Below are 11,165 nucleotides of genomic sequence, written 5' to 3'. Positions count from 1 at the left end.
CACTCTGAAGCTGCCTCACAGCTTCCTGCACTTCTTGCTCTGATAATGGGGTATTGAGAAAGGACTGTTTGTTCGGGAGTCACACCCGGGAGCTTCAGATCTCTAAAAAAGGATTCCATTTTGGCCTGCCCCTCCTCATAATTCTCAGACTGATATAACTTAGAGTAGAATCTCTGGAACGCCACATTGATCTTTTTAGAATCACATGTTAGGTTCCCAGACCCTTCCCTAATCGCTGTAATGGTTTGTGGGCACTTCTCTTTCTGGCAAGGTATGCTAAGTATTTGCCTGGCTTGGCACCATGCTCATATAACCTTTGCTTTGCAAAAGCCAGCTCCTTCTTTGCCATCTGCGTGAGCACAGAATTTAGTGCAGACTGCAGAGCCGTAATCCTCTGTAGTTTGACCAATGAGGGTCTGTCAAAGTAGGCCTTCTCGGCTGCCTTCAACTGTGCTTCAAGGAGATGTTGCTGCTCACCCTTTTGCTGCTTCCTACTGGTGGAATATGAAATAACTAACCCCCTGGCATAAGCTTTGGCAGTTTCCCAGAGAACAGATGAGCTATCAACCGAGCCTATGTTGATGTCTAGGAATGCCCAAAATTCCATAGAGAAATACTCCACAAACTTACTGTCCATGAGAATAAAGGGGTCCATTCGCCAGTACCTTGAATCCACTATAACATCCTTAATCTTAACCATGAGGTACACTGGAGCATGATCAGAGATGGCAATATTACCAATAGTACAGGCTGCCACCAGATCCAGGGTTACCACAGGGGTCAGAAAAAAATTAATCCTCGTGTGACATCTATGCGAATTGGAGAAAAACATGAAATCCCTACCTGTAGGGTGGAGACACCTCCAGACGTCCACCAACCCTAATTCCCCACACAGACTCAATAACTGTTTAGTTTGTACAGAGGGTATCGAGGGACCTTCAGGCAACCTGTCTACTGTGGGGTCCATGAGACAGTTAAAATCTCCCCCTATAATGATGCGCCGAGACTTGAGACTTATCAGTTTAGAAAAAGCATCTACCAAGAATTTAAGAGGATAAGCTGGAGGACAATAAACATTTAAAACACCATATTCCTCCCCATTTATCAAGGCTTTAAGAATTACAAACCTCCTGTATGTGTCTTTAACACATTCCAACAATTTAAATGAGAGATTTTTCCTAACCAATATAGCCACTCCCCTACTTCTGGTATTAAATGATGAAAAATAAACTCGGTCAAAGCCATGCTGCTGTAATTTCAGATGCTCCTTGTAATCCAAATGTGTCTCCTGTGACAAAGCAATATCCACCTTCTCCTTTCTAAGACTCAAGAGTACCTTCTTCCTCTTAATTGGTGAGTAACTTCCCTTGATATTCCAGGTACACCATTTAATCAAATCATTAACAATAATCTTCTGCAATTACATTTCAGTTCCAGAGAGGAAGAAGCCAAACTACAAATTGCTGAGCCTTAGTGTCACATGGTCCACCAAATATAAAAACTGCATAAACTAAAACCACTACATTTAACAAACATACAAAATTATTAAAAATAAAAACCAACAAAAACCAGAAAACAAACCAACATATAAAGCGCCAATAGCACTGAGTAGGGGAACTCACCCCCGGCCTGGAGGGGGCAACTACCCATCCCGAACTGCCCATAAATAGGCATCTAACCATCTCAACTACCTTCACTTCTCCCAGCTAGAGCCGCATCGCAAGCACAAGCTAAAAAGAATAAACACCCCATAGAATATCAATATGAATAAAAAAAAATTGTTTATTAAAAAAAAGGGGAATAAATACCCCACCCATCCTTTGGTATGTCCTAATTTAGAAATTTAAAATGTACATCTTAACCACCGCCAAACATAGTTTGAACCAAATTATTATCAATAGAGAAATAAAAAGGGAAAAACAAAGCTCCAACCGGATTTCCTCCATTTCTTTTACAGAATGATAAATCCATACCCAAGCGACGATATTTATACATACCACAGTTGTTTAAATTAGGTTAGTTTGTCCACAAAGTCTCTTGCCTTCTCCGATGTGTCAAAGAGATGCATGGATCCATCTAAGGTGATCCGAAGCACTGCCGGATATCTCAGGGAGTACTGAATCCCAAGTTCCTTCAGTCTTCTCTTGACACCATCATACGATTTTCGTTTCTGGATCGCCGCCACTGAAAAGTCCTGAAAAAACATGATCTTAGACCCCTCGAAAATTAGGGCCTTTGGATCCTTCCCCTGGAGGCTGGAAGCTCCATGAATATCTCCTTATCCCGGTAATGATGGAACCGCACCAGGAAAGGACGAGGGCGTTGACCCAGACCCAACCTCCGCGCTGAGATCTGGTGAGCCCTCTCTATCTTCAATCCTCTCATGCCAGCCTCCAAGTCAAGGAATTTCGGAAGCCAATCTGCAACAAATTCTGCAGGCCGCTCACTTTCCTTACCCTCAGGCAGACTGATGATCCAAATGTTTTTTCTCCTGCCCCCGTTTTCAAGATCATCCACTTGGTCACCCAAATTTCGAACCTGCGTCTTTAGGGCTTGGATCTCATCCTTGAATGAACTGGCATCAACTTCCACCACTGTGACCCTGTGCTCCACCTCATCCATCCTCTTGTCTAGGTCTCCCAGCTGCTGCTCATGCTTCTGCAGCATGAGAGAGACTGCAGCCAGCTTCTCTTCAATCTGTTTCCACAGCATCTCGCGAGATTTCGAGAGCTGGTTCACCAGGTCCTGGAGAGTATTTGGCTCCGAGCTTGCTGCAGGCTGAGCTGCAGACCCAGCCTCGGATGCTCCTCCTCCCTTTTTAGGCATTTCTGGACAGCTGAAAATACAGGTAAGTCAATTTTCAAATGTTTCTTAGGGTTCCACAATCTTTTAAACGCCCCAAGAAATCCTGATGACTTGGGTTGGGCGGGTTAAAGGACCATCCTGCTCCTGCTGCGATGCGAAGATCTGCAGTGTGATCTTCTCAGGTTGCTGCCATCTTAGATCCCCCACAAAGCCATGTTGACTATCCATAATCAGTCCTTGCCTTTCCAAATGCATGTTGATCCTTCCCCTCAGAATCTGCTCCAACAATGTACTCACCACTGATATCAGGCTCACTGGTTTATATTTCCCTGGCTTTTCCTTCCCACCTTCCTTAAATAATGGCACCACATTTCCCACCCTCCAGTCTTCTGGCACCTCCTCCATGGCTATCTCAGTAAGGGCCCAAGCAATCACTTCCCTAGCTTCCCACAAAGTTCTGGAATACACATGATCAAGTCCCAGGGATTTATCCACTTTCATGCACTTCAAGACATCCAGCACCTCTTCCTCTGTAATACAGACACTTTACAAGATATCACTATTTATTTCTCCAATTTCTATAGCTTCCATATACTTCTCCACTGTAATACTGATGCAAAATACTAATCTAGTATCTCACTCATTTCCAGTGGTTCCACACATTGATAGCCTTTTAGATCTTTAAGGACCCCTATTCTCTCCTTGGTTACTCTTTTCCTTAACGTATTTGTAGAATCTTTTTGGATTCTCCTAAATCCTATTTGTCAAAACTATCTCATATTCCCTTTTTGCCCTCCTGATTTCCCTCTTGAGTAGAGCCCTACTGCCTTTCTACACCTTGAGGGATTCACTCAATCTCAGCTATCAATACCTGCCATATACCTCCTTCCTTTCCTTCACCAGAGTGTCAATTTCTCTTGTTATCCAGCATTTCCTACTTTCACCAGCCTTGCCCTTCACACTAACAGAACATATGGTCTCCAGACTCTCATTATCTCATTTTTGAAGGCCTCCCACTTTCCAACCATCCATTTATCCTCTGCGAATATCCTCTCCCAATCAACTTTTGAAAGTCCTTGCCTAATCCTGTCAAAATTTAGAACTTTAACTTTTAGATTGGGTCTATCCTTTTCCACAACTATTGTAAAACTAATTGAATTATGATCACTGGCCCCAAAGTGTACCCCCACTGACACCTCAGTCACTTGCCCTGTCTTATTTCCCAAGAGAAGGTCAGGTTTTGCTCTTTTCCTAGTCGGTACATCCATGCTAAACCAAACATTGAGTTCATGGCTAGCAGCACTGTTCCCATAATAAACACAGCTGATTTAATGTTTAACTACAGGAGTAAACATCACAGATTAATCTGGTTTGTTTAAACTTAGGCCAATCCCAATGTATTCAGCTTGTGGATTCTAAGTCCCACAAGAACTATCAATTTGTCACCATTAAAAAGATATTCAAACTTGACTAAAAAGGATCACCTGACTTGATTTCAATTTGAAATCCTTTACTGTATCAAACAAACTAAAAGCAACATTGACTTGACAGCCATCTTATGCTTTAAACTACAGAAATAAGTACTTTCTAATGCTTTATTATGACTGAAAACATCCCCCCACCATTATATTTTACTTTACCCCTTAAACAGACATTCTATTCTATTAGAAGCAGTTCAAAGTGATTTTTAGGTTCAGGGGGCTTTCTGCCCTTATTTTCCCTTTCCAGCCAGATGCCTTCCAAATGCCTTTTAATTTCAAGTTACCATGGAGATTTCCTTCTCGATTCAAAGCCAGCCAATCTTCCAGCCTTATTTCAGCCTTCAAAAACTTAATCTCTTCAGTTTGAGTATGTCCAGTTGAACAAGAAAGGATGCAATGTTGGACCTGACTTTTCTTAACAAGGTGAGCCAAGTTTATCAAGTGTTGGTGGGGGAGCATTTAGGAGACAGTGACCATTATATTGTAATATTTAGGACAGTAAGGGACAACAGTGGTCATAGAGAGGAAGAAGGATCAATCAGCACAGAGCCAATTTCAGTGGGGCAAGAATGGATCACATTAGATTGACTAGCAGGAAAGATTGATGGAAAAAAAGTAGTAAATGAGAAATGGCTACCTTCAAAGAAGAGCTGTTTTGGGTACAGTCAGGTTATATTCTGTCAAAAGGTAAAGTAGAACAAATGAATGCAAAGCTCCCTGGATGACAGAGGAGATAGAAATGATGATAAAGAAGTAATGTGTTTTTATGATAGGTGTCAGATAGAAAGCCCCATTGAGAAGCAAGAGCAGAGGGTTGTGGAAAATTGTATCAGAGAAGCAAAGAGGAATTGTGAGAAAAGACTAGCAGCCAACATCAAGGGATGTCCCATACTCTCCTATGGCATTTAAGTAGTAAAAGAGCCCAAAAGGAGTCAGGGCGATATGGGACCAAAAAGGGATTTACATATGGACGTAAGAGTCATGCCTGAGGTATTAAATAAATACTTTACATCTGCCTTTAACAAGGATCTAAATGATACCTAGGCCATGGTGACAGAGGAAGAAATTCTGTCAATAGCAGGGTTCAAGTTGATAAGGAAGAAGTATCGGATGGATTTTTGATACTTAAAGTTGACAAGGAACTGCAACCGGATGAGATGCAATCAAATATATGTAAGAAACTGAGAGTGGAAAATGCAGGGCACTGGGCACAATCTTTCAGTCTTCCCTAGACTCAGGGGAGGCAGTAGAAGACTGGAAAATTGCAAACATCATGCCCTTGTTCAAAAAGGTTGAAAGATAAGCCGTGTGATTACAGTAGTCAGTTTAACTTCAGTGTAGAGAAGCTTCTGGAGACAGCTATTTGGAATAAATCTAGTCACATGGAAAAAGATCAGTTGATAAGAAAGAGTCAGCCTGGATCTTTAAAGGGGAAATTGTGTTTAACTAAATTTTTGGCACTTTCTGAGGAGGTAACAGAATGGGTCGAAGAGGGTTGTCTTGTTGATGTGGTATACATGCACTTCCAGAAGGCATTCCATACAACACCCAACAGACTTGTGAGGAAAGTAAAAGCTTATGGAAGAGAAAGGATAGAAGAGACATGGATACAAAATTGGCTGAGTGATAGGAAACAGAGTTACGGTCAATGGATATTTTCAGGCCAGAGAAAGATTTGTGGTGGAGTTCCCTAGGGGTTAGTATTGGATGCCTTACTGATGTATATATTAATGATCTACATCTTGGTCTGCAGCTGGTAGTTTCAAAGTTTGTGGATGATACAAAATCTGAAGGACAGCGAAGAACTCCAAAAGAACTTAGGCAAGTTGGTGGAGTAGGCAGGGGTGGTAGATTAAGTTTCATACAGACAAGTGTGAGGTAATGCTCTTTGTTAGATAGGAGATGTAGTTCTAAAGGTTGTGGAAGATCAGGGGGACCTTCCTTAATCTGGCAAGACTAACAGTTTATCCATCAAGAGTGCAGATGTAATGGTCACTGTTCACATCTTGCACTTTCTTCCCAGTGAAGCCACTGATTGCAAAGTGATTTGTGTGTACTGAGGATATGTTAAATATGTTCTTTCATTGTATCATCACATTGCAATTTGGTGACATTAAAGGTGCGATATGGATGTAAGTTGTTGTTGACACAAATGTTTTCCTGCACTGACTTAGGCGTTAGTTAGTTCAGTTGGGTTGAACGTGCAGAGTGATACCAACAGCAGGGTTTAATTCCGACACCAGCTGAAGTTTGCGTGAAAATTCCTTCTACACAACCTCCTCCCTCGCCTGAGATATGGTAACCTTCAGGTTAAACCACCACCAGCTATCTCTCTAATGAGAGACGTGGGGACTATGGTCATTTTCCTGGACTGCAATGCAGTTAGTTGTACCCCAGCACGTAGCAGGAGCCATGAGGAATGTAAGGACAGAAAACGTCCACTAGATGGGGAACTTAGCTACCATCAAGAGTGATTTGGTGCAGTACCACAGTTGGTGCCTGCCATGATTTGATGGATATAGCTCCAAGACTGAGTTTGCATTATATTTAAATGGTACTTTGATAGCACCAGTATTTACTCCTTTACAGACTCCAGGAGTCTTAGATATAAATAAAGCACAGTCCCTGACGCAGGCTGAATCGTATAATTACACCAGATTCTAAAACTTTAAGTCTGTACCTGCATACTGTACCTCTTGATGATAAATCAGTCTGGAAGTGTCACCTTTGCACTATCCCTTTTAGATCATCCCGGAGTGCGCGCAGGATCACTGCACTGATGGCGCTTTGAGCCACATTATCCATCGGCAGCAAGCCTAGGATTTCAGACGTGATATCCCACAACAGGCTGAAGTGAATCCCGTCCATTCACAGACAGCTGTGCAACTTCAAAATGACTGCAGCTTAAAGAGTGGAGATTGGCTTCAATAGCGAAAACAGTTCAACTTTCAAACAAGTACCTGCTAATATTTCAGCAGCAGCTCACCACCACCTTTTCAAGGGCAACTAAGGAGGGGCAACTAAGGAGGGGCAATAAATGTAAACAAATACGTAAATTAATAATTTATTAATAAATAAATGCAAAATAAATGTCAATAAATAATAAAAACAATGCCCACATCCCAAAAACGAATATAAAAGAATTTCAACTGTTAAAACAAAGTATTCCTTTCCCTCGCAGAGTGAACAATTTAAAACATTTTAAAAAAAAAATAATTTCTGTATTGCAGGTTTTGGGAGACTTGAGTTATGTTGGGAAATGACATGGAAGTTTTTTTAATACAATAATTGCCTCGACAAATTTTAAAGTTCTGAAGGGTCACTGAACCCAAAACGTTGAATCTGCTTTCTCTCCACAGATGCTGCCAGACCTGCTGTGTTTCTCCAGCAATTGGTGTTCTTTCACATTTCAAAGCCAAATGATATTAGCACGATTCATTTTGTGTCTTACTATCCAAATCTGTTAAGTGTCACTCCAACCCAAATAATTGCCTTTAAGGGATGAGTCCACGAGGATAAAAGTGGCTTGATTTTAGAATATCACAAACCGAGATATTTAAAATGACAAGGCATTTTATAAAACGGAAATAGAGAGAAATTAGTTCTTGGGTACAATCTTAAAATCAGAGCTACAACGTGCAGCCGTGAAGCAGGAAGCATTTTTTTTTTCAAAATTGTAATGGATGGATTTAGCTAAGAATTTCAGGGGGATTATGAAGCATAATTAGGATAAATAGACTTGAGGTATGAATTCCTGATGAAGGGCTTTTGCCCGAAACCTCGGTTCACCTGCTCCTCGGATGCTGCCTGACCTGCTGCGCTTTTCCAGCGCCACACTCTCGACTCTAACTTCCAGCATCTGCAGTCCTCACTTTCGCCTTGAGGTACAGATACAACCAGGATCTAATGAAAAGCAGAGCCGGCGCAGGGCCCTGATTTCAGCAGATGTACTCTTTTAATGTCATTATTAACTTGTCTATTTTAATTACATTAATGTCACCTTTCCAGCAGTTTTCATACAATTCCATTTGGTGTCCACTATTCTCTTAGTTATTTCCATGGTTATGTTGGCAAATTAGTGCTGCCACAGTTTTTATAGCATGGTATCTTTTGAAAAGCAAATTCTTAAATGGGATTGTCTGTAGTAGGTTCACTAACAAAAACCTGGATTGTACTTGAAGAGTACACTGAGGCTGTCAATGCTCAGCATCCTTTAAGAACAAATCGGATCATAACTCAAACTGATCACACAGCATGGAAGTAGCTGTCTGAGTTGCCTCCTCCATAAGTTGCAATATTGCAATATCTCATTGAGAGACCTGCTACGTGTTTCCAATGCAAGTGAATTTTTAGCAGCATGTTAAGTACCGTACTAAAGGAGGGTCTGTTCTGAAGAAGGGTCACTGGACTTGAAATGCTAACTTTGAGCTCTCTTTTCACAGATGCTGCCAGACCTTGACTTTCTGGCATCTTACATTCATTGTTTTCTTTTTATGATAACATCTACCAAACAACCTGTCTGCCACTGTTAATGAATATTTTCAACAAACATTGTCTCATTACAACAGATATTAATTTTTGGCAGTAAGTTCAATTTTAAGAAATAATTCTTAAACAGTTTCTTCTCTTTTATCTCTCTCTTCATGCAATAGTATTTTTTCCCTCTCTACTTTGCTTTCTTAGATTGGAATTAAACATTTCCTGGTATAGACTCTGCACTGTTCCTTAATAATTCCTCAATCTTTATCCATTTGTCCACAAAACACAAACCAAATATTTTCCACATCATTGATGCTCAATAAAAATATTAATGGAGTTTATTTTGTAAGGTTCAACTTCCAGTGCAGGTCCAAGACTGCCAATGTGGAATATCATAAGATTTCCCCTACAGTTTCCATCAGTTAAAATGATATGGCCTAGGAGTGGCTAAGGCTTCCAGTTAGCACTGAAACATGAAGACATTTGCTGTAGAAAGTATAAAAATTAATAACTGAGAATAGGAGTGAAAATTAAAGTCATGCATGAGGCCACCATTTTGAATTTATGCTCTTTGAACAGGCGATGACTATAGATTAAACCACCTTAATCCTGACCCATTTCAAAGGCTGAGTGTGGAACTGTGACTGATATAGGCTCCCTATTACCCATGATCTCTGATCTATACTGACTCTTAGTTATCATGACTTTGTGAACAATGGCGATCACCCAGCCAAGTTAAATCTTTTTTTTTAATTCACTTGTGGTGGGAATCTCTGGCTTGAAAAGTATTTATTACCTGTGCCCAGTTGCCCTTGAGAAGATGATGATGAGCTACCTTCTTGAACAGCTGCAGTCTATGTTCTGTAGGTAGAACCTCAATGCCCTCAAGGAATGAGTTCTGGGAGTTTGACCCAGCAACAGTGAAGGAATGGTGACATATTTCCAAGTCAGGATGGTGAGTGGCTTGGAGGGGAACTTGCAAGTGGTGGTATTCCTATGTATCTGTTACCCATGACCTACTTGATGGAAGTGGTTATGGATCTGAAAGATGCTATCTAAGGAACTTTAATGAATTTCTGAAGTGTATCTTGTAAGTAGTCCACACTGCTGCTGCTGCTGAGTGTCGGTGGTGGAGGGAGTGGATATTTGTGTACCCTGTGACATTCAAGCGGGCTGCTTTGTCTGAGATGGTGTCAAGCTCTTTGGAAAGCATGGAAGTAGCTGTTCTTTTTAACACTGTCTCATGCATAACTAATAGAGTCATAGAGTTGAACAGCACAGAAACAGAGCCTTCAGTCCAAAACATCGGCAACAATCAGATATCCTAAACTGATCGAGTACCATTTGCATGTATTTGGCCCATATCCCTCTAAACCCTTCCTATTCATATACCCATCCAGATGCCATTTAAATGTTATAACTGTACCAGTCTTCACCACTTACTCTAGCAGTTTGTTCCATTAATGCACCACCCTCTGCATGAAAAAGTTGCCTCTTAGGTCTCTTAAACCTATCCCCTCTCACCTTAAACCTGTGCCCTCTCACCTTAAACCTATCCCCTCTTGTTTTGGATTCTCCTACCTTGGGGAAAAGACCTTGACTATTCACCCTATCCACGCCCCTCATGATTTTATTTACCTCCATAAGGTCACCCCTCAGCCACTTCAGTAAGGCGTTCGACAAGGCTCCCCATGGGACACTGCTTAGCAAGATTAGATCTCATGGAATACAGGGAGAACTAGCCATGGGATACAGAACTGGCACAAAGGTAGAAGATAGAGGGTGGTGGTGGAGGGTTGTTTTTCATGCTGGAGGCCTGTGACCAGTGGAGTGCCACAAGGATCGGTGCTGGGCTCTCTACTTTTTGTCATTTACATAAATGATTGGGATGCAAGCATAAGAGGTACAGTTAGTAAGTTTGCAGATGCCACCAAAATTGGAGGTGTAGTGGAAAGCGAAGACGGTTACCTCAGATTACAACAGGATCATGATCAGATGGGCCAATGGGCTGAGAAGTGGCAGATGGAGTTTAGTTCAGATAAATGCGAGGTGCTGCATTTTGGGAAAGCAAATCATAGCAGGACTTATACACTTAATGGTAAGGTCTTCGGGAGTGTTGCTGAACAAAGAGACCTTGGAATGCAGGTTCATAGCTCCTTGAAAATTGAGTCGCAGGTAGATAGGATAGTGAAGGTGACATTTGGTATGCTTTCCTTTATTGGTCAGAGTATTGAGTACCGGAGTTGGGAGGTCATGTTGCGACTACAGGATATTGGTTAGGCCACTGTTGGAATATTGTGTGCAATTCTAGTCTCCTTCCTATCGGAAAGATGTTGTGAAACTTGAAAGGGTTCAGAAAAGATTTACAAGGATGTTGCCAGATTTGGAGGATCTGAGCTA

This window comes from Chiloscyllium plagiosum, chromosome 15 (assembly GCF_004010195.1).
Source record: "Chiloscyllium plagiosum isolate BGI_BamShark_2017 chromosome 15, ASM401019v2, whole genome shotgun sequence".
NCBI classification, from domain to species: Eukaryota; Metazoa; Chordata; class Chondrichthyes; order Orectolobiformes; family Hemiscylliidae; genus Chiloscyllium; species Chiloscyllium plagiosum.
This window is presented reverse-complemented; position numbering follows the sequence as displayed.